The sequence below is a fragment of the Paramormyrops kingsleyae genome, chromosome 1, assembly GCF_048594095.1.
Source record: "Paramormyrops kingsleyae isolate MSU_618 chromosome 1, PKINGS_0.4, whole genome shotgun sequence".
In the NCBI taxonomy this organism is placed as follows: Eukaryota; Metazoa; Chordata; class Actinopteri; order Osteoglossiformes; family Mormyridae; genus Paramormyrops; species Paramormyrops kingsleyae.
The window spans coordinates 73607659-73631837 of NC_132797.1; the positions used below are offsets into that span (position 1 = coordinate 73607659).

General features: G+C 42.6%; 1 protein-coding gene across 7 annotated transcripts in view; it reads right to left on the bottom strand.

Annotated features, from left to right (window-relative positions):
- The window catches only part of il1rapl1a (interleukin 1 receptor accessory protein-like 1a), a 330464-nt gene that overhangs the window by 236521 nt on the left and 69764 nt on the right, over nucleotides 1-24179 (bottom strand). Inside the window, exon 1 of one of the 7 annotated variants that reach the window (XM_023840176.2) lies at nucleotides 11162-11414. The exons of 1 other annotated variant lie outside the window; for it this stretch is intronic. The gene's annotated coding sequence lies outside the window, so the exon portion shown is untranslated. Of the gene's footprint in view, nucleotides 1-7784; nucleotides 7803-10391; nucleotides 11136-11161; nucleotides 11415-24179 lie in introns of those variants that run through there. 5 more of the 7 variants (XM_023840338.2, XM_023840499.2, XM_023839841.2 and 2 more) reach the window with 5 other exon arrangements.

Genomic DNA, 24179 nt, shown 5'->3' on the forward strand with positions numbered 1-24179 from the left:
AATACCCTTTAGATGGAAATTTTACCTTCACAGAATCAACCATAAACGTTTTGTTTTTCTCCTGGAGTCTGCGATTTACTCTGGGTGTAATGATACCAATAGCAACATCATCAGTGACAACAAGGAATTTAAAGTCACAATGACAATAAATGCGCATGTTGTCACATTATCGTCTCTTAAGTCACTCATTGACTCACGCACCTGGAGTGACAATGACGGAGACAAAGGGGAGATTAATTCCTATGATTAATATCGCGTCCCCTCCGTGTGCTGGTCCATTATCCCGGCATCCATCACACGAGCCAAAGCCAGATCTTATTAGCTACAAAGTTCCCTCTGCAAATCGCCTATACCTGTTATCACGAACCGTATGAATATTTATGACTGCACCATCAATCGCAAGACCCCTATGGGGACTACAGCAAACTGGACTGTCTTCAGGACGACAACGTGCGGTAAAGGGCATTGTGGCGGTAGCAGAAGTGGCATCCCTCGTGCTTCTTCGAGCGACATGCCTCTCTGAAGTTATGTGGCGACGTCGGCTTTGAAGTGGAACTCGATGGATAGCCCCTAGCTGCTATATATGAGAAGAAAAAAAAAAAAAAACTGAAAGAAATCAGCCCCCCACCCATGCCTCACCCCCCTCACTGACTAATTAGCAAGTTAACTCACTTGTTTTGTTTTTCTGCACTTTAATGAACTGAAAGTGCGCTAGCAAACACCCCCAATAAAACTGCTCTCTCTCTCCTGCCAAAGGAGAGAATGGCAGCGAGCGAGTCTGTGGATTGCAGCAGCGGGCCACTGGCAGTTTTTCAAGCCCGCCCGCACCTCTCCGTTCCCCTGGTCACCACACCCTCGGCCGGCATGGATGGCTGCATATGTGCCAAACCCCTAAGCACTTTGCGGCCCTGAGTGAGTGAAAACAAGCCCCAGTAATGGTTTAAACCTTCCCTCTCTGCTCTTACCGACAAGTTCTGCAGCAGTACCTTAACCTCTTAATTTGTGTAATTAGGTCTGGCTCAGAGTCTCCAGTACTCAGTTTGGCTGGCCTTGTTTGCATACTTCCCAATCCCAAAAACCCATTTCACTAATTATATTTAATTTAAAAATGATTCCCCATCCTGTTAAAAAGGAGCTTTACAATCTGCGAGGAGTTTATCACAGAGGTTACGTGACCCGTCAGTAATACACTGCTCCAGAGCTGTTGAGACTGTGTCCTGGTTATACTGATTGAATGTTCAGATCTTGATCATGTTCATCATCTTAAACGAGCGCCCTTGCTAATTTCTGTCGGTGAACACCACTCGACCAACACTCAGAAGAACAGGCGTCATAGGTAGGGAGATATACTGTACAAGGTAAGCTGGACTGAACCTCAAAGGGATAAGGTCAAAGCACTCTATTCTATTCTAGAATGTTCTGCTTGATGACAGGCTCTTTCATTTTCACTGTAGTGAGAATAAATATCCATTCAACATAACCCTGGAAAAGGCTGGAAGATAAAAAAAATGAGGCTGATATAGATCATGTCTGATTTCGCAGTTTGTGCCGTATTTTTCATATAATGATTGGCCAACCAAAGGCTCCTAGGTGTAGGTGCTTTGTGGATTTTTGGTTTCCTGCCTGATCTTTAAGTGACGTGACATTTCACTTTGTTCCAGCATGACAAAGTGTGCCATCCGGTTAGGATGGCGCTGCAATCACTAACAGAGCTCTCTCTCTCTTATTCTGCCAGTTCCTCTCCGGCTTCCTTGACCGAAAGCAGCGGGCGTCTGAATTATTGTGATGCTCGCAATTACACGCAAGCAAATAACTTTCCTGCGGTTGCCAAGGATACATATTAGAAGAATAAACAAGCTGCAAATTAAATTATGAACATCAATTGGGACTAGAATCATTAATCAGAAAGTGCTGTTTTACACAGTGTGTGGTTGACAGCGATAGCGGGCAGGGAAATACCATAGTCCACTTTCTTAAAAAAAAAAGGACGTCCACCCTAATTAACAAGACAGAAAAGAGACATCAAAGGTACTGCTGATGAATAAAGCTAATTGTAATGGCATTTGATTAATACATAGATGTCTCTGTTCTTCCAAGCTCCCGTATGAGCAGTTAGCAAAAAATGATGACGGATATTACCCCTCAACATTTTAATAATGTTTTTATAAATGACATGTGAAAGTGCTGTCAACATGTTCACAGAGCAGAATCCATCTCAAAACAAAATCCGTTCACTTATTTTCCTTAAAGTGGCCCTATTATGCTCATTTTTACGGTTCGTAATTTTATTTTTGGGGTCTATTAGAATAGATGTACATGCTTCAATGTTCTAGAAACATCTATATTCACTCTGTCTATAACTGTCTGAAAGGCTCCGCTGGAGATCTAAGCAAGCTGCTATGGGATGCTTAAGTCACCCCGTGTCAGACCATGTCCCAGTCCTAGCTATTCTGTACAGTAATGGCTTACCCTGGGATAAGGTACATTATGAATAATCACAGTAATCATTCTACACAGAATATGCACTAATGTATACATCTGTCATTCGAAATTAGCAGGCTAAGAAAGCCAATTTTGGCCCAGCGCTCTGATTGACCAACATGCCCTACACATTCCGTCCCTATTGGAAAAAGTTTCTGCCCAGGATACTGGGTGTGGGAGGGCATGCCAAGCCTGCAGGTAGGTGGCCAATAAAGACTGTTATGAGGTGACTTCACCATGTCACAGAAGTAAAGACTAGAATTTTAACGAGGCGTTTCAGGCAGATTAGAGAACAGTGTTTTCTGTGGTGAGAGTTACTCCTTCGGCATGTGCGTTGGCCCTTTGGAGACGGTGTACATGCACATAAACATTATAACACACTAAAGAAAAGAGGAGAACCTGGAAAAGCATAATAGGAGCCTTTTAACCGCTTATCCCCATGACAGGGGTGGACACACTGCTCAAAGGTGAACTACAGGATGCCTGTCAATCACACACACAGAGGTTCTATCTCACAGAGCAAATGGCAGCTACACAGGCAAGAAAAATACAAAAAGCTTTTTAAAATTTGAAAATTTAATACTGGTAGGAGAAGAATCTCTAAAATTATCATGAAAGTGGCATGTGCGTGGCTCCGGAAGACAGACTTTCTGAAAGTAAATCTCCTTCCATGCTTCTTTTCCGTTTTTAGCTGTGTTTTTTTGACCCCCTCCACTCGCTCCAGTCATCAAACGAGCCCGGAACCTTGGTCATGTGACCTCCAGTTTCATAACAGACTGTTACAGTAAGGAAAGAGAGACATTGTGGATCAAACTACTGCAGAAAACCAACAATGCTGCCGTCTTCTCCACAGAACAGCTGAGCCGCTCCACACCACCACTGAAATCCCTTCAGTCTTGCCTTTGTGTGCCTTGAGCCAAAAACATATAAAAATAAAAAAATAATTTGATTACACCTTTGAATGGAATTTCAGCCAGGGCACAGAGCAGCAATTTCATTGCCTCAATCTTTATTTCTCTGTGTGTAACAACTGACTAGTATTTTATCCTCCAGGCTCCAGCTGGGAATCTACCGTATGTTTTTTTGTCCGGTTTAAGTGGACAGTTGGAAAATCACAGTTGCTCCTCTCTTGTTTTTGCATCTGTTTGTTTCGACATTGACAGAGCGGCCAGAAATGGAAACGCGGAGGTCTATCTGGTACAATCCCTGACACGCTGCAATTGTGACATCCCAGAAATGGAATTCAATTATGCTGAAGACACACAGATCTGACTGCAACCCCGTTTCCTTACAGAAACTAAGAGGCAGCTGATTGCTTCTTTGTAACCGGAGGAGAATGAGGGTAATTGTTCTTCTGTAACTGGGAACTGATTGTACAGAAAATATGAGGAAAGCGGAATAACAAGGTTTTGCTCCAAGTGAAATAACTTACATCTTTACTAGTTTATGGGGGTATTTACTGAAAACATTTAGAATGAGTACTTTTGCAAGAGAATAATTTCTTTGCTAAAGTGTTATCATGTTGGCTCCTCAGCCAATTCTCCTAGATAATTCACTCTCTTTACTTGAGTTCAGAAGTTGTTTAACTTTAAAGGAGATGTGTATGTGTAAATAACACACACTAAAAATCTACTTATGGCCAATTAATATGAGCCGAAACACCAGAATTCAATTAATTCCGTTTGCAGATCAGCTGTGACCACTGAAGCAAACACAGAACCCAAAGGACGTCAATCAGTTGGTCAAACAACCATTAACACTGAGCATCTGAAATAAAATGGTGTGTCGACAATTTAACGCAGGACTGTGTCCACAAGCTGACAGAGTTTAGCTGAAAACTTGAGGAAGGATCTGAATGGCTCTTTCCCCATTGGCTCTTCTGCCTTGAACACAGTAAGGCGAATCGATTATCAGCGGGATCGCTGAGCTTGGGATTCCTCCAGTGCCCCCTGACCATTTCATCACACGACCATCTCTACAGCTACCAGTGAATCTCTAGGGGGCAGGATTCCTGACAGCTCCCACGTCTCAAGGCTCCGCCCAATAGGGTCCAAATCTGACGCGTGAAGTGGAATAGAATAAATGGTGTTATGCTGATTAGTATGCATGCCGTGGTATTCTGATACTACTGTGGTTCCCCTGGCAACAAGGCACCAATCAATCAGTACTCATGATCTAGGTACATAACCTAGTGCTGAATAAAGAGATGAAAGATTCTATAAATTAACCAACAAGAACAAAAAAAAAATCAAATGTGTTTGCACAACAGGCACTTTGAACCTTTGACATTAAGCCGTTTTAAATGCCAGACAAAAATCTGTAAATCTTTACCTTCATGTACAAAACCTGGGAAGGGAGAGAAAGTCACTGGGCACACTCATTAACCAATGCACAGAGAATTAAAAAAAAAAAACACTGTACTGCATTTCGATTAAATTTGAAATTTATCCCTTTTTTGTTTGTAACAGGACACACCACATATTTGTTTCAGGCACCTAAGAGCAAACAAACCGGCAAACAAACCAGCAAACAAACAAATATAAGTGCTGCTCATAGGCATTCAGAAGATGCTCCACCTAACCCTAATTGCAAACCACCTGATTTTAAGACACTCTATCCTTGTCTCCCGTCCCCCTCGGGAAATGTAGAGTCCCATGTTCTACACACCAGGCGACATATCTCACGCCCCAGTAAAATGCAAAGCATCTTTAGTGGTAACCAGTATATCAACGAAATGGTTGGAGACTTATAATTGCACACCCAGTACCAAAAAGATGTTGCTTATTGAGTACAAATAACATCCCCTGCAAACTGGTGGAGTGACCTTGACTCGCTGGGAAGAGGGATCCTTATCTTAATATATTATTTATGTCTGGTCAAACCAATTTGCACAACTATCCATTTGAACCCATCCATCCATCTTCAACAAACAGTCAATTAGGGTTACTTTCCTGGGAAGCATAAGGCACAAGCAACTTAGAAAGCACGTCAGTGCATTAAGGCACCTTCAGACACTTACATACACACCACACACTTGATTCAAAGTCAGAAATTTACTTAAGCTGCTTGTGTTGAGACGGCAGGAGGAAACAACAGTCTCCACGGAAATGTGGAGATGTGCAGTCTCCAGTCACCTGTTTATACAGCTGAATATTTTACCGTTATGATTCAGGTTGAGTACCAGGCTCATGGGTGAAAAAGCCGGGCATCTCATGGGACCCGTACCTTGTTTTCACAGTGGTTCCATTTATCAGCAGAGAATTAAATCTACCACCGCCCTGAAACTGTAAGCCCGTTCAGTGCTGTCAATAGAGTCAGATCAATGCTTTAGCGCTGTCGGAAAAGTTCCGCTGCCGCGCAATTCCTGCACGAAGATGGCCGAGTTGATATTCTCCCTGCTCCTCTCCGTCTGCTTCCAGGTCATTTTTCATGGGGGCATCCAAATGCTGCTGCTGTCACTCCTGCTCCACCACATCCAATACAAACATCCTCAACAGGGGAGAAAAAACATCTAACTAAACAGTCTATGACAGATCCAGGGAAACACAGCCATAAGGTTTAATTTGGCCTCAGTGGTGAATGAATGGCAAACACATCACCCACGACAGAAAGTCAGCTCTTTCTCTAATTGTATCCCAACCACTATAAAACATAAATAATAACCCTCCTGGTGAGTTGAAAAGATGCAGGTCAATACCCTGAAGCCCAGACAGACCCTGGACGATAGGCTGGTCCATCACACACTACCAAAGGTAAACGGATCTCAATGCTTTGGTCATGTGAGCAAACAGGGCCAACATCAAAAACACAGGAAAAACAATCTAAGGCGTTCAAGATCCACAGCTTCTAATGAGCAAAAAATACTTCTTCTGCCATTTATTTCTTAGAAACAGGTTGTAACTTAGATCAAACAGACTGTGGAAAGACCAACCAAAAATGCTGAGTGTGCATCTCACTCACAGTCTAGCAGAGATATCAAACTGGAGAACATTTGCAAATGTCCCGCATGACAACCACAAAAACACCAATAGAATTGCCTCATTCCCAGAATCTTATGCCTCATTGGTCAGAGCAGTCACCCCAAGATCACCATCATGACAGATTGTCCCATTTCTTTACAGCCATTTTTAAAAACTCCAGCGTACCAAACCATTTAACCAGCTGGGCAAAGTGTTTGCAGAATCCTCCACTCAGGGGACACCAGTGGTGTTGAGACCTTTGAATGTCTCCCACCCAGCAGGAAATAATGAACAAAATGGATGCTTTTTAAGTTGGACTTCAAAAATGAATTAAGACATAACAATGCCCCAGCAGCACTGAACTCGTCGCGGGTGCCTTTAACACACACACTCAGACGCCAAAGTGGTCCATGATGTGAACCTGGGGGCCACCCTTTAACAAATCCTCCTCATTATCTCACCCTTTTAACTCTCGCACGTCCTACAGTGCCTCTCTTGATATTGTTTCATAGGGCTAAGGCAAACAGCAGCAGTTGTCACCACGAAAATCCTTTTAATTAATAAGATATGTTAATTAACGAATAAGACGCACAGTCAGTGGGGGGGGGGGGGGGTTATGGGGGACATTGATGATTCCAAGGGCCCCTCAAAAAGACTGCAGCATAATTGGATTGGTCCGAGTTGGGGGTCCAATACGATGTGCTCTTTCACGGGGCCCAAAATGTCTAACAGCACCCCAGAACACATTACCCCAACAGGAAGACTAAGAACACACACAATCGGGCTCTTTTAATTAGCACATACCCTGACTGAGGATTACTAAAGTTAAAACACACTGCTCCGCAAATCCCCATTTACCTCGTTGCTATATTTCTCTCAACGATTTTATAAGGCAAAAGCCAATTAAAACAGGTTTCAGTGGAATTGTCAGGTCACAAGGGTACCCCTACAGTAATAAAGTAGGGACTATTAAATAAAGTATACAGATTGTGTACTGGCAATTTACACGCAACACATCATAGGTGGATGTTTAACGTGGATCCTGTGCCTCTGATAAAACGCCACAGGCAACTGTTTTTTAATGAAAATTAATTAACGCAAAGAGGAAATATCAATTAAAATGTATCACACCTCACGATTTACCCAGCTCTGGGAATCGACGCAATTCATTATTAACGCATCGGGGCATATAACGGCATCTACTATGTATTGCTGGTCACTGTCAGGATTGAGAAGCGCACGCTCTGGCTCGTAGATGTGCGTATAGGCGCAAGTCAGGAGTCAAGTTAATAAATAAATTAATTAATAGAAAAGGACAGCTGATCATCATTTGTCTCAACTCACCCCGATATTAGATTCGTCGTTGCTTAGAGAATATTATTGACTAGAAGGACAACGTTCATACAGCAAGGGAGAGTGGGGTCTTCTTACGGGCTAATGAAAAATCGCCTGATTTACAGTTAAGTTAGGACCAAAAGCCTTTTAATCGAATTCTCAACGCCAGAAACGACGCGATCTTTAAGACTATGTAATATTCTTTACAGTAGGACGTACCATCTAAATATACCAAGTATATCATCTGATTATAGAGACGCCGATCAAATGCATTTCCCATTAACTATGTATTTCGTAATGATAAGCTAATTAAGCGTTTCCTCTCTATCGGCGCAATCTAATTGGTTGTTTCTGCCAACAATTATTCTTTTAACATAAGAGTCGACCAATTAATACCACACATTAATAATACGTGGGCCTATTTCATCATGCTTGCGTTTAACCAGTTGCTCTATAAAAGGACAATTCTGTAGTTTTCACGAAAGTAGGATGTTGTTAATCGGGCGCTCGATTTCGTAAAAATGCAGTGACAGTGTACGCTGTAATTGTTACAACGTATTACCCAAGTATCAGCTAATCATCTTCGGTAAATGATGTGCATTAATCAATCATACTTCTAAGCGTTTTCATATCGATACATCAAAATTAACTAATTGCTGGGCTGAACGATTTCTAACTGATCGCATCTTTTATTTCTATGTTGGGTTACGTATGCCAAACAACTAATTCTATAGACACTCGAGTAACAGAAAGGTAAAGACAAAATAAGTATTTTAACTGCATAGGCAAAGCCACCAAACTGGTGGCACAGCAAGGTAACGCGCAAATATATATATATATATATATATAAATCTGCCATAAAACTGAATCCCGTCATTTTGGTATTTACTGGAAAAGCACATCGCCCACACCCGCAGAAATCCTAACCCTTCAAATGGCCTACGGCAGCTGCGTATCAGCAATGGTCCAAATCGCTTAGCTCTGCAGTTTGTTTAATGCCGTTTCTTATACTGATAACGCCGGGAAATTTCTATCAATTAGACTACATTTCCTCATTTTCTCACATTTTATTGATAGGTTAATGATAGATTAAACTCAAGTATTCGAAGCGCTTACGGGATACATATAAACTACAAATAAATACCATGAACCCACATTATGTCCACAAATGATTTATAAATACAATTGAAACATTGCTATTATAAGAAGGGATTGCCAAAATTACCAAAATGTTTTAATTTGTTTTAATCGAAAGCATCTCCCTTAGTCCCATATTCACGAATAAATCCGACATATTCTTTCGTCACGGATTGCATCACACGGTAGCCTATAATGTGTGTTTTTTTATTATTTCTCCAAGACCACTTCATCTGGCAGAGATTCGTTTACTGGACAGCTCGTTTTCACAGCCATCGCAGCGGTAAATACCACAAGCATACTTGCAATAGGACAGACCGTGACTGCATGGATATGGGCAAGACGGACGCTGCATCGCTCCACAAGCAACTGGCTTCCAGCGATTTTTGGGAGGTTTACTCCACCACCTATTGCTAAAGAGAGGCAAGGCACTCTCCGATCTCCCTAGGTCCACTAGGAACTTCGTAGTCAAGAGGCACCTACTGTACGTTGAGCTGACGTTAATCATATTAATAATTGCCAGAATGAATTTGCAATTCAGAACGTGTGCGACAATTCTCCTAACGCTCAGTTGCACTATATAGTAAAATATGTTGGTACCAACAAATCCTCTTCATTAGCCTACTTATTTTTCTCTAAAGCGCGTGCATACACGTAGTCCCAGGCGGACAGTCAAATGTGGGGAGATTAATTCATGGCAGATGAATCCTTAAAATGTGGAAGGGTAGAAAAGTAGTCTTCTGGGTCTTATACATGTTTTGTATATTAAAATATACATGCAGCACTAAATTATACTTTATTCGTGACTCATCCAGAGTCGGGCCATATTCCGAATATGAATATAGGTATAGGCTACTATCAAAATTCAGTTTTTTTATTTGTTGGTATGAACGAAATCATACCTATAGACACGTACCCTTTCTGCCGGTATGATTTACTATAAACGGCGCATTCACGATCTCCAGCAGGAGGATTTGATTCGGTTATACTGCAATGTGTCTCCAACAGTCCGTAATGGTAGCCTGTACCAACCAGGCTTCGTACTAAGCTATATAACGGCACATACTTGAAGTATATTGCTTATCGACACGACAATTCTGGTTTGTATAGCCATGGGTTTGTAAATAAAAGGAAAGACATATGATTAGACGTAGTTGTAGATTTTTGTCTCTTCCATGTGTAAACTGTAGGCAGGTGATGAACTTGAACGCAATCGCAGAGCGCAATGACGATTAGTCCGCAATTCATCCAGGCGTTTATATTTAACCGGTAAAAAAAAATAATAAATGATTTCCGTAGTTTACCAGAACGGCTTTTGTGCAACTACATCAACTTCACACTTTCTCTCAATATTGACTAAATCAGACCGATCAATGCTTAGCCGCAATCACGGAAGTACCCGTTAAATTAAAACCACCAACTTTACCAAATGGTTCCAAGAGGGAAGCTGCGGCAATTCGTGGAGATAAATTGGCTTACCTACAACCAGCTTCCGAAATGGTCCAGTTCCGTCAGTCAATGGGGAAAAAAATCTATGAACATCACAATGCCGGATCAGCGTAAAGAACACGTTTCCGCGTCTGTTATGTTTAGGTGAAAAAGATGTATTTCAGCAACATATCCCATTCATGCAATAGCCAAGTTGTCCAATGGAGAAATTAATCCAATATTTGCCGTGCATTTTTCTGCCTTGCCTGTAATGACTGAAAAAAAGTGCTCAGGCTTTTACTAGACCTGATCATGGAGTAGGGAAAAAACAGACATACATTAAAAAAATATAAATGTCGAGATAAAATGAGAGGGGATTAAACACCAAACAAGTCCTCTCTCTATGACAAGGATTGTTGATCACGAATCTTAAAAAAAGTGCACTGCGTTACCATCCCAATGCACATGAGCAATCTTCGGTAGGCTGTGCCGTAGACAGGAAGGCAATCTATGTATATTTCACAAGTATCCTATAATACCGGATCCGACGGGGTTTTCCTCCAGTGCTGCTATGTGAAGACTCACAAACCTCGTTGCTTATAAATTCGTCTCCGTGGTCCTAAAGCCCGCTGAGAGGCATCCTGGGTTATCAACAAGCCTCTTAAAAGCCGCATTGTGTCGGCTGATGGTAACAATACGTATGAATGGGCTTATGTTAAAAAAGAGAAAGCAGGTGTTGCATATTAAAAAGCAAAAAAAACATATATAGCGCGAATTTCTAAGCAAATGGAAGGGTATCGCCAGACGTTATAAGTCATCACCTTGAATCCCAAGGCACCAGCCTCCTTCTCACCCTCAGTAGACAAGTGTTTCGACGAGGACCCAAGGCAGCAGAAGTGGAGCTTAAGGGTTCTCCTACCGCCGCCCAATGGAAATAGCAGAAACCATCCGGAGGCACGTTTCAGGACCAACTTCATGGCTTAAAGCGGCATCTCCGCAACTACCCTCCTCAAAATTTTCATATTACTCTTTAATGTCTAAAATACTCAAATGTAGAGCTCCGAAACGTCAAAAGTGTTTGTAGTTTTCTGTGGTTATGGTGTGGGTGCTACGTGGCGGGCGGGGTGAATACGGAGTCCTACGCGGGGATTTTTCAGCAGCACTAAGGACATAGAACATAGGGGGACCTGCGTGGGTTGTCGGTAACGCTGCTGCTTATTTTGTAACTATGATGCTAACAAACCCGTGGAGTGATGACCATACGTCAAACTAGACCGTCCTTAAGTGGCTATTTAAAACAATATCTTCCAAATGTAGGCAGAGCATCACCGAAACACTATTAGTTCTATGTCGCTTATTTGAACTTAAATAACAAAACTAAAAGAGAACTTTTTTCCTACTTCTCACTGATTCTCCATCTACAATCCAAAGCAATCTAGCGCCGACAGAGATCTCGAGAGGGGGTAACAGCTGGAAATGTCATAACAGCTGGGTAATACTCACGACTTCCATACATCGTTAAATTCCAGTAAATGGGAAAGTTAGCTATGAAACTAAATGTAAATAGCTAACGTTACAGTTATTTGAGAGTTACTCAGCGCCTTCCTCGGTCTGACACTGCGGTCTAACCTACGGCCTTGGGTGCTTTAAAGCTGTCATCAAAGTGTGCGGAGTTGGTACCGCGTCCACCGGCCCCTGCAGCCCCCCCCCCCCCATCCCGCACCTGCCCTGCTCCTCTGCTTCCCTGGACCTGCCTTCACGGTGACGGCAGCCAGAACGGCGACTTTTTGAGAGGAAGTAAGAAAAAGCCGGGAGAGCCAACATCCTGATATTGTTCGGACTAAAAAATATTATATTTCTGCTCATCCAGATTTACATTAACTAGACCCTGATGTTTCAGGATAACCCACAGTGGATTTGCTGGAAATGTACCTCACAGAAAATCATGGATAATTAGCTATAAATTATATATATTTATGATAACAATTAACCGCACTGAAATAAAACAGTGATAGGCTAAACATGATGCGCTTAATTATGTATGAGATATGGTATAATGCAATACTCGTCTAATTTTCACCATAATATTGCACCGGCACCCAGTAAAAATTTCATGAAGGACGCCTTGTCAGTCTTTTGGGGTTTGTCTTTTTGGCAGCTGTGAAATGTAAAAAAAAATAAAAAATTCTGATCATTCAGCATGATTATGATAGGCATATTAAGACATACAGCGATACAGTGCTGCGGCTCTAACCTGAGCTTCGGGTAATTATTGATGGCGCTTGTCTTTTCGGGCGGGGACTTCATGAATTCGGGATAAGGTCTATGGGGTATGCAGGAGCGCAGGGGTCCCTGTGAATGGCGCCGTTTGATTTCCCCGGGACGTCGCGGCAAAGTCAAGGGGCAGCTTCCAAACCCGGTCCCGCGTGCCCCGCATTTCGATTAAGGGGGTATTGACAGAAAGAAAAGCCCCCTCCTTGTGGGAGGGGCGCCAGATACTCTGTGTAGCACAATCATGGGTGAAACGTGACTCTTAAATGAATGACCCGCTGACAGTCGGCGCTTTGATTTTCCAGGATGGGCTGGATAGGTTACTTTACTGTGTGGGTTTAAAGCAGCGGAAGATCATCGAATACATTTGCAATATACTGTACTTTACTGTATGAGGATTCGTTTGATGCAAGCATTAAAGCATAAATAAATGTACGAAATTCACAGTCTAATACGAAATAAAAACCCATTCGTATTTTTATTCTTATGCGCCAAAATGAAAAGTTGGGGCAGGATTACGGTCATTTGCTAAATATATGTGACACATTGGCTTCGGTTGGGTGTCATGGTTCCCGTTCAAATACATTTTGCTTCATCAACGCGGCAGCTCGCAGATCTGAATAATAAAAAGCTTTGGGGAAAAAAGTCCGAGGACCGGAGAATGACACGTACATTGTTTATTAGCGTATTAATTATGGCGTGAGGGAGAACCACCACGTTTCATAATGCGAGTCTTTATCTTCTCCAGCTGCAGCGATTAGAATAAACGTTGTAAATGAAAATCATATAGCTTGATGTGATAGGGGCTACCTACAAACATTGTACTACTGTAGATTTGGTCTACGCGGGTATATAAACTATAAACAACTGTAGATGTTTTGCGGTCTCTAAAAAGTAATTTATTAAACTACATCCCTTGAAGACATCGACACCAACCAATTAATAGATATTATTATAAGTTTCTCTCTTCTTTCGTAATGTTTTGTTTTGGGATGAAGGGCTCCGAAATATATTTAGAAAAATTTATTTAAAAAAAAATGTGGCTCAGAAACACGCGGCTACTTACAGGGGCGTAGCTAGACATTCTGGGTCGCCTGACACCCCCCGCGGTAGATGTTGGCAAGCGAGGGGACGGGGCGGTAGATTTTGGGGCCCCTGCATTTTGCCAGGGTCTCTATGCCCCTCCGACACCGCTAGCTACTAATGAGAAATTTTCGAGAACCAGTTCAGAAAAAAAAAAGTCCAAAAAAAATTAATAAAAATCATTCGCACTGCTTCAAGTGAGCGTAGCGCTGCAAGATCGTCCCTAAACAGGCCTACTTGTCCTGAACCACTATGCTGTCTGTTTTCACGTCTATTTGTAAGAATCCTCATAGTGTACATCAGGGGTTACCAACCCCCAGGGCATGGAACGCTGCGAGTTTAGGCCAGAGATTGGTTAATTGGTTGGTAAATTTAACGAGACTAGGTCTATATATTCAAACCACGCTCTTTTCACGACGCATGACGTCTGTACGTTCTGATTGAAAAAAGATGGAAACGGCTGAACTTAAATCTGGCTCGTCGATCGAGCCCTCCACTCCCCGCCCCCCCCCCCCCCCCCGTACCTCCCCGTTTACAAGTTTTACCGGTCTTTAGATTTTTTGCAGAACCTAAACCGAAACCTCCAGTATACATTTTTAAATATTAAAACGACATATAAACCCTACATTAAACGTTTCATTGAAATCAAGCAGTTATTTGCGACCACTGAGGCGAGGGTGAAGGGAACTGGCATTGCTGGTTACTGGCTGACATCATTCCTGCGCTTTTTCGCTGCACTCACGCACCGGTGCTGCTACCTCGCAGAATTTGAAACGTCGCAGGCAAACGAAGGGCAGACAAAATTCAGACAGATCGCTACGCCAGTTCTCCGGGAAGACTCCGCTGCTTTGTGTGTGTCACTTCATTATAAATCCGATTTGATAACAAACCGGTTCGTGGCAGAATGCCGGGAGCCAATCATAGTCTTCGTCCCCGGAGCCCAAGAATTGTCACAGGATCTGTATATTTTGCTACACTGAAAACTGAATTAACATACAAATTGTCAACACTAGCAAGTTATCTCTGGTTTTCAGTGATTTTTTTTGTTAATTTTCAACAATGCCAATACACTTTGATCGGCTTTAATAGCAGAATCATGAAATGTAACCAATAAGTTACAACAGGAATATGGAAATTGCATTTGGGACAAGGTATAAATATAGATGAGTAAGTAAAGGGTCAAATGAAATTTCTGTGGCATTTAATTTGACAGTAGAATCCTTTAATAATCTTACATTTATACTTTTGCGCATACAGCAGACACGAAAGTTGAGTTTTCATTAAGATAAGTTCAGAAACCCCAATTAATATTCAGGCTGAGCTAAAAATTGAAACTTCACACTCATATGAACAATATTATGGTAGTATAATTTTTCTCCCTTATAAATCAGTGGCGAGTAAATGTGATTGCTTCTCTGTGTCTCTATTTTTCTCCTGCCTTCTTTTAAAATAATCATTTCAGATGCTTCTGTCACATAACCATCTGGCAAGCCGCGATGTGAAACTGTCACGGTGGTGAAGAACGGCTGTTGCAGCAGAGGGAGGGGAATTGTTCATTTCATTTTAGTGCGCGTCCCAAAACACAAATGACTCGTTTCAGTGTCAACAGTATCACTCAAGGATGCCGTTTGTCAACTGAGCCCTCATGCGTGTGTTAGTTCTTCACACATACGCACACGCACGCATGCGCACCCGGGCACGCCGTCCGTAAACGACGTAGCGTCTCGTCGTTAGACGGCTGTATCGGGCACTCGGCTTCATGATTAGCTGATAGCTCCCAGAGCTGCACGGAACTTTGAATGATCATGGTGTCCCTGCTACGGCTGAGACCCGATGTGTCCAGATGATTGCTCAGAATCCAATTTCAATACTGCTTTACTTCTTTGATTATTATTTAATCTAAAAGGCAACAATCCCTCCTCTACTTGCACCCCCAAAGTGACGTATAATTTTACCTGTTTATAAAGCGTGATTCTTCCTGGAGCCCGGGGTCAGTAACATGGAGGGGAGGGGGGGGGGGGGGGTGTCATTCGCGGGTCATGCCCCCAAATGAATCATTGTGCCCCCCCCCCTCCCAAAAGCCACCCACCAAGGACACTGCCTTTTATTTTAATTATGTTTTTTAATAAAGGCATTTATCCTAAAACAAACAAGCTCAGTCTCTCCCAGGGGCATCGCTATGGACCGTATGATTGTCTGCGCACCCACCGCCGCCCCCCCCGACACCCCCGATCGACAACTCTTACCGTTGCTACCTCCTTGTGTGCCATCTGATTTCTTTTGGGGTCGGCACTGCTGAGGCCCCTCCTGGGACGCACCCCCATAATGTTCAGGTTACAAATCTGTGTTCTTAACCGTTATGCCACCTACTGCCCTCTGTGTTTACTACATCTCCTGCACAGCTGGAGGCCCACAGTCTAGTTCAGCCATATGACATGTTTTCTCTATTATAGAGCCACAATTGCCTGTTTAGTGTTAATTATGTCTTGATTAACACTATGTCACCATTACAGCTTGTTCAGGTACCTTTTTGTTCACCTTGATTCTGCAGGAGCCCATAGCAGGTACAGCGTGTGCCCATGCCCGGCGTTTACCTGAGCTTTGGGTTGTCCGACACCTGGCCTGTCGCAGGAGAACTGAAATGGCTTTTCATGTGCACTGCTATGCCCTGAGCGCACCGGCTCTCGCTGCAGGACAGAATTCCCAACATCCTCCTGTTGCTGTCCCTGGACCGCAGCCAGAGCATCCACGCTTATGCGAGAATAATGAGCACGAATCAGTGGCATAAGCCTGGAGATTTAGTGGACGTGATTAAATAGCTTGTGGCATGGAGCCTGACCTCCTGTCACGAAGGGTCAGACATACCGCTGAGGGAAACCTTAAATGGTAGGGGTTTGAATACTATACACCACATTCTGGTGCTGTTGTGCCAGGCAACACGAAGGTGGGCAGCCTACACTGTACACAGCCTTAACATCTCCCAACTAGGTTAAAGATAAGTGTTAATTTGAGTTAAACTTCACTTGCCCCCTAATAATCTGCATCACAGAACTGAAAAGATAATATATTTACTGCTTGGATCTTCAGCAGAGAAATCTCAGTTTTTTTGCTCTTTTTTCAGTCTCTCACACACATACGCACAATAACACGCCCGCCAACCCATCCGCAGACACAGATGGTCTGAAAGAGAAAACATAGGCTATTGTATCGCTACTCTCTAATTACGGGTTTATCCAACATATGGGTCATGGATGCTGGGCAGTTATCTGTGCACGAGGTCACGCCTGCACCCCCAACACGGGGAAGATGACATGGAATGCTCTGCACATGTGCGTACTGTACACCAGTGCCAACGCCAACACAGTCCCCTGTTACGGACGTACGTGATGAAGGACGGACGATCCACGTTGTGGCTTCGCACAACGGGACTTCATTAGAATTCAAAAAGAACACAAGAAACAAACGTTACATCAGGGGTCAAAAACAAAATAGGCAAATGACAAAACTCAGGCTGGGAGCAACACAGGAGCAACACAGGAGCAACACAGGAGCAACACAGGAGCAACACAGGAGCAACACAGGAGCAACACAGGAGCAACCACAGCAAATAGCAGCAAACACAGGGCAACAACAGCTACAGACACACAATGACCGACTGAGGAACAAGGGCAAGGGCAGGCGCATATATACACAGATAATGAGGGTAAGACGAGGGACAGGTGTGGGTCATCAGTCACTAGGAAAGGGGTGAGCAGTGACACCTGCTGGTCAGGCAGGGACTGATCCTGACAGCCCCTTGCACTTCACACACGTGGAATGGACCCATATTTGGGGGGAAAGTAGTAATAGAAAAGAGGCAGCCAGTTCATTAAGGAGGAAGAGAATGTTGTGGTAAATGCTGAGAAAGCAGAGCGTCGAGACTCCCGTGGCTAACCCCACGGTGTGAGTTATGGTGAACTGGACAAGGTTTAATAAATAACTTTTTGTTATCATTAGTGGAGGCGTGTGAGCAGAGCTACTTTTGGGGTGGATGTGGCAGGCAGACGTGCCGATCTACCACTGCACTCATTCACACTGGCTGTCTCTCTCCCCGTACTGTATGTTCACCTCGCTTGCAATTTTGCACACTGCTGTCATCTTCAATACTCACTTCTGTCCCCCTGGTATATTTAGTATATATTTTATTAAACTCTTGTATACTTAGATATATTATACCTAGCATGATACATTTCCTATCTATACAGCACACACAGAATCTGCCAGAACAAGCCTTTCACTGTATGTTGTATAAGTACAACTGCATGTGACAATTAAAGAACTTTGATAGTGGGGAAATGCAGACTCTGGGTGAATCTCAATATGCGTACTTGACCACACTTGTCTTCTTGTCTCTGTGCCAAAGACCATTTTCAATACTCAACAACAGAAGTACAGAAGACGATAAAAATCCCCAGATACTGTTCTTGCCCCTCCCCAAATATCAAGGATGGATCCTCGCCAAATGAGACCAACCCCATGATTCGTTGCTCCCCAGTTCATTGCCAAGACCACAAGTACAGTCTTTGCATTCTTGGTATTGAGAAATGCCCCCAATGACCTAGAAGGAACGTAGACCATGCTGAGGGCCCTGTACAGACCGCAAGCCCAGCTTTATCTACAACATCATTGTTAACTATCACGGAAACAAAAACTGGCAGTGAAAAAATATTCCTGTTAACTGAAATCAAAAGAAACACGGCAGTTCCCAAAAGAACGAAAATGAAACAAAGTATAATGTCCACTATATCCCAAGATTACAACCCAGCCTTCCGAAGGTGCACTAACCGAACCACTGCTGCGAATGGCCATCGAAAGGAAGAGGCAGTCTATATTGTCCTAGGCAGTGATGGCAATCTACAAAACTCACCCAAACTTGCCAGGCTGAGCAAGGTTATCCAGTTAGGCTTCTAATTTGGGCTTTTCCTCCCGTCAGCGGCTTCCTATCTGTCTCAGGTCAGAGCTAATTTGATATAATTATGGAGAAAGCCCAATTACACATGATCATTGCCTTATTTTTTTTAATAATGCATAACGGCTTGAAGGAGAATTTTCCAATAGCATATCTTTTTGATTTTTTTCCTCTCCTAAATCAGGATATCTGCAGGTCATTAAAAAGCATGAACAAGCATTAAATCAATCTGGCGAAAATTAAGGCCTGAAATGGCATTAAGAAAGTCTGAAATGGGATTCCGAAGTGCCTTAACTATTTTCCCTATTCATTTCAGCAATTTCACTTACTTAAATCGTAGGCATTCTGTACGTGGAACCTTGTTATTCTGGTCTATTGCTTCAGGTGAAAACAAAAAATGACATTTCTGGTTTCTTTCAGTTGCTTTTTGAATTTTGGTCGAGAAGAGTGAGAAATGATCAGGACGGTCGGCATTAAAGGCCTGATTTTTTTTTTGTATAGACTTCAAAGGCAGAGCTACGTAACCAGTTAAACTTAATATTATGCGGATTTGCTGATGGGAGAATGCAGATTTTCAGAGAAATAGAGTTCAGGAGGGCAAGGGAGCCAGTCTGTCATAAATTTGCCCCAGTGACTTTAGATCTAGTTAGTGAAGCTGCCTCCTAAGCTTTAGTGGAGCAGATTTCCTCTGTGTGTGTGCGGAATACTTTCATCTGCTTTGAGAAATATGGCCCCCACTTCTGTGGAGCAGTGAGTTTCCTTCAACATCAGCTGGAAGTTTCTTGAGTACTGCAGATATGCATCTCCACCCATGTCACTTACACACCCCTGTTCTGACCAGCTCATTTGGAGTTGAAGACTTTAAGTACCAGTAATTACTGAAAAAAATATATATATGAATAATGTCTCCAGGTGTCTGCTACTGAACGCCTTTTTATTCTCCCTGCTACCCTTTTCACACAGCTATTGTCTAGATGAAGATATAGAACAGGTGGTGTCAGAAATTGCTGTTTGAATGTTGCCCACATACTGATTCCCATACCAACATTTAGCATTGGGATGAGCTGCTGTAGTTCTCATATTTTTGGCGTCTAGCATTTTTTAGGCCTCTTGAAACTGACAAACTGTAACTAAAAACACAAAAGCAAAAAAACATTGCAGTCTTTCATTAATGGTTCGCACTTAGGTATACAGGCCTGACTGAACACTGATTACATTAAATACACAAAAAAATACCCAGAATGTAATCGTCAAAGGCAATTAGACCCTAAAATCGATGGCATTTTTCAACGGCAGAGGAACAGAGCCCCATCCTTAATTCTTCACTGCAGTGCCTGGAAACTAAGTGTTTTGGTTTTTTTTGTCCAGGTATTATATATTGATAATACATGGGCTCCATGCAAAGACTGTTTACCATAATCTGTGAACCACCACTGGGTTTAGATTTAGAAAAATTGGAAGGACTATTCACTTAAGGTAGTCACCTTTTCAGCATGCAAATTTACACTCGCTGACCTTTTGTTTACCGTGCAACAGTAAACCACGTAAAACACTGGCGGATACCTCAGTCTAGAATTAAGGGCTGAACAATTCAGCATAGAAATGCAAGTTATATTGTGCCGTCAGTCTGTGAGCCAGAGCTGTACCACTCCGTTCCCGGGGGGGGGGGCTCGTGCCTTCCAGTGCCCAAGGGTCACCCCCGCCAGTTTCTTGGGTGCAAAATTTTCACATATTGATCAGTAACTTGTGTACCACTGGAGCGACAAGGCAGTTACCCAAGAAAGTTACATAATCAAATAACATGGTTTCATCTGCTAACACTTTTGTTCGGGAACCTTCTTAAAACTCCAATACTGGCGATGCAGGTGCAGGAATTTTTGGGGGAAACTTGACAGCCACGAAAGCACGGGGTGACACATGGGGCAGTATTCAAACAGACGCAGCTTTGGCCAGTACACAACGTGTACAGGCAGTGAGAACCTCAGTGCCCTGTAGACCACCCATGTAGAAGCTCTGCTTTGCACCCTGGATGAAGGGTATCCCACTTAAATACCTCCAGCACAACAGCATGGAAGGATCTCCGCCTTTTTGAAATACTAACCAGGTTAATGGCTTTTAAGCTGTTGTAAACATCATTAGTGAGTATCATTGCTTCTGAATTATACATTGAGGTTCCTATTGAAGTGGTGGTCCCGTGCTGTCATGAGATGGCCCACAGTACCCTACTGAGAATTCAGATCCCCTCTAACTGTGTTACTGTGCCTACTTTGGAGGGATGCAGTAACTGGGATAGTAGACATTAATATTAATGCAAGTTACAGACCAAAAGAGAAAGCATGACATTCCATTATATTTTACACGTATAGGTTCACTCTACTCACAGTACTTTCCTTTACAAGGAGATCAATCTGTTTATTATAAGGGCAAGGAACATTCCCCAGAAGAAAGGCAATTAGAGAACCACAAAGACCCACAATGTTCCGGTAGTCAAAATGTATTCGTGTCACTGTGTCAATGTGTTTCCTGAAAGTTTTTTTTTCCTGCTGCGAATCTGAAACAGGGAACAAATGAAATTCAAAGTCAGAGTCGCCCTGTTCTCATCTGGCTTTCAATGGTCTTCATTTGCTCCTGTTCCATTCTGTATAGTTCTTGAACGTGAAGGGTTCCTTTTCTGCATTCTCAACTGGGTGCCTCATTCAAAATGCGAAGAGAACTGCAAGTTGCATAAACATTATTACTGGATAATGACTAAGATGAACATATGAAGCACAAATCTTGGTTTCCATGCAGGTGTGACAGAAATGCACAAAGCAAGAGAAGGTCGACATTGAAGTCTCTCATGGGATCATTCTAAGAAACATACTGATCCTGCTGTTTGAAAATGTAAAACGTCCCAATCTTCAAGCATGAGAATCCCTACTGTAAACTGCCTTCAAGAAGTATCCTCATTAATAGGTCACAGTAATAATCGACAGTAGCGTGATATGAACAAACACAGAGGACCATATAGCAGAGCATTACAAACACAGCCCATATGCATACTGAGCATGTTCTAATACTCAAAGTGTTAGCAAATACCAGGGAAAAGTATAAATACTAATGTACAATACTCGCAGAAAGTCTTGGGACGCTTCCTTAATTCAGTAAAAATATTGCACGTTTATTGGTTTTATAATTGTTTCATTCATTTACAAGAAGAATCACATTAGAAACAACCAAAAGTTTAAAAGTAAAACATTCATTTCAAGTAGTAAGTCGAAACCCAAATAGTTCTAAAGGAGCTGTTCTGAGTTAAAAAGTTCATTGACAAACATCATTGGCTGCTTTCTAATTAGCATCACCTTTGCAACAACATAAAACGCCAAACGTTTGCTTTTAGCATCCCTTTGGGGGCCAATGGCAAGAACAGAACTGAATGAGTCTGTCAAAAAATTATGACACATAAGAAAAAGAAAATATGTGTGCAGAAGACATGTTCAGATACATTAATCATCGCTTGTCAATGGACTTTTAACATGAAACAAAATAATTTGCAACATTATTACAGAGTTAAGACTTTCTATGAGCACGATATAAATATTTGTAGGATGTCCTGAGATGGGAAGTCAGATGACAAGCTGGCTGACTCAGGATGCATTTGCTTGGTCCATATTATTACATTAATATTGAATTCTCTCTCATTGGCAGGAAATAAGCCCTGATTCTGATGCTTGACCTTGACACAGCTGTAGGGCCCCAAAAATCGGGGGTTTCATTTTCATTCTCCCGTGATGCTTTGGTACCTCTGTGTGATCACGCTAACTCCACATGCTAAGTGCTAGGAGGTTAAACTCTGACTCCGGGGACTTTAAGGTTGCTGAAGCTGAAACATCAACTTAACAAAAACAAAAGGTGAAACAAATGAAGAATAGAGTGTACTGAAACCTGAGGACGTGTTACCTTTTTCAAACTAGATACTAAATACTGCATGCATATATCGGAATGAGGATACACTTTGGATATATATATATATATATATATATATATACGCACATGCACACACACACACACACACACACCTATTGGCTATGGGGTGCTCACGGTCATCGGCGGCGAGTATCTATTGGCTATGGGGTGCTCACGGTCATCGGCGGCGAGTATCTATTGGCTATGGGGTGCTCACGGTCATCGGCGGCGAGTATCTATTGGCTATGGGGTGCTCACGGTCATCGGCGGCGAGTATCTATTGGCTATGGGGTGCTCACGGTCATCGGCGGCGAATACCTACTGAGAGCAGTCCGAGGAGGTAAGAACCACAAACCGCCAACAGGGTGGTGGACAGCCAAGACTCGTTGATATGGGATGTGAAGATACGGGATGTGAAGATATGGGATGTGAAGGAAGGCTGTCCCATTTGGCACAAGCCAACAGAAGGGCTACTGTGACACAAATTGCAGATAATTTTGATGATGGTCACGGGAGTAATGTGTCACGACACACACAAAAATACATATATTTTTTTCGTGGATGTTTAAATATTCTGGCCAAGTCGTGTTCTGCAAGGCTGTGCTGGAGGACAGGCTGGGAAGAAACACAAATCAACGTCAGGAAAAAAAAAAAAATGATTCAAATTAAATGCAGCTGGCTATTCTAAGATACTTTTATTCCGACCTCAGCTCAAACTTAAATTGAATTAAAAATTCTATTTGCATTTTCTCAACTCTCACAAGACTCCGAGCATGAGCAACTTTCTGTTGCAAACATAAAATCCCTATCAAGTATCTGAAGTGCATTTGAAGCGTGCTGCTGTGATCCATGTGGAGATTTTTTTGGGGAAAAACTGCTGAAATACTACTCTAAAGTCTCACATTATTTTGGAAATATTGAGCCATGTATGATGTGAACGATGACCTGCAGTTACATTAAACATAACATAATAAAATATTAGGAAACCACTTCAGATCCCAAGTCGCAGTGGGCTGAAGTCCTTGCAGGATGCTGCCGTCAGGCTCACATGTGACGAGAGGCAAGGGGGGAGAAAGATGCGGACCGCTGTGTGCTTATTAGGCCAAAAGCAGATCTCCTCACTCTCAGAGCATCATTTCTCAGGCTGCTAGAACATCCACCGCCACCCCCCACCCCCACCCACCACAGCAAACTCAGCGGGAACCAGCAGAACCCCAGTTCTGGGGGTCTAAAAAAAATTATAAAATAAACTTTGTCAGTGCTTGACAGAAACCTTCAAGGGACAGCAGGGAGACAGTGTGATAACGTGGACTGAAAGGCCAGAGCCACACGGAGAGAATAGGAACACTGACTATATAGCGGAGACCTTGAAGAATTTTCTGAAATCCTTCTGCAACAGCAAGCAATACTGTGATTCACGTAAGAGGAAAGCGACGGCTTCTACACACACACACACACACACACACACACACACTATATCTTAAGCTTAAATCATTCAGCCTAGGGTTGCTGTGTCTCTCCTGCACACTCCATTTAAGCTAAAACAAGGAAATCACTCCGGTTATGAAGCACTTGCTGCAAAAGAACTTTTT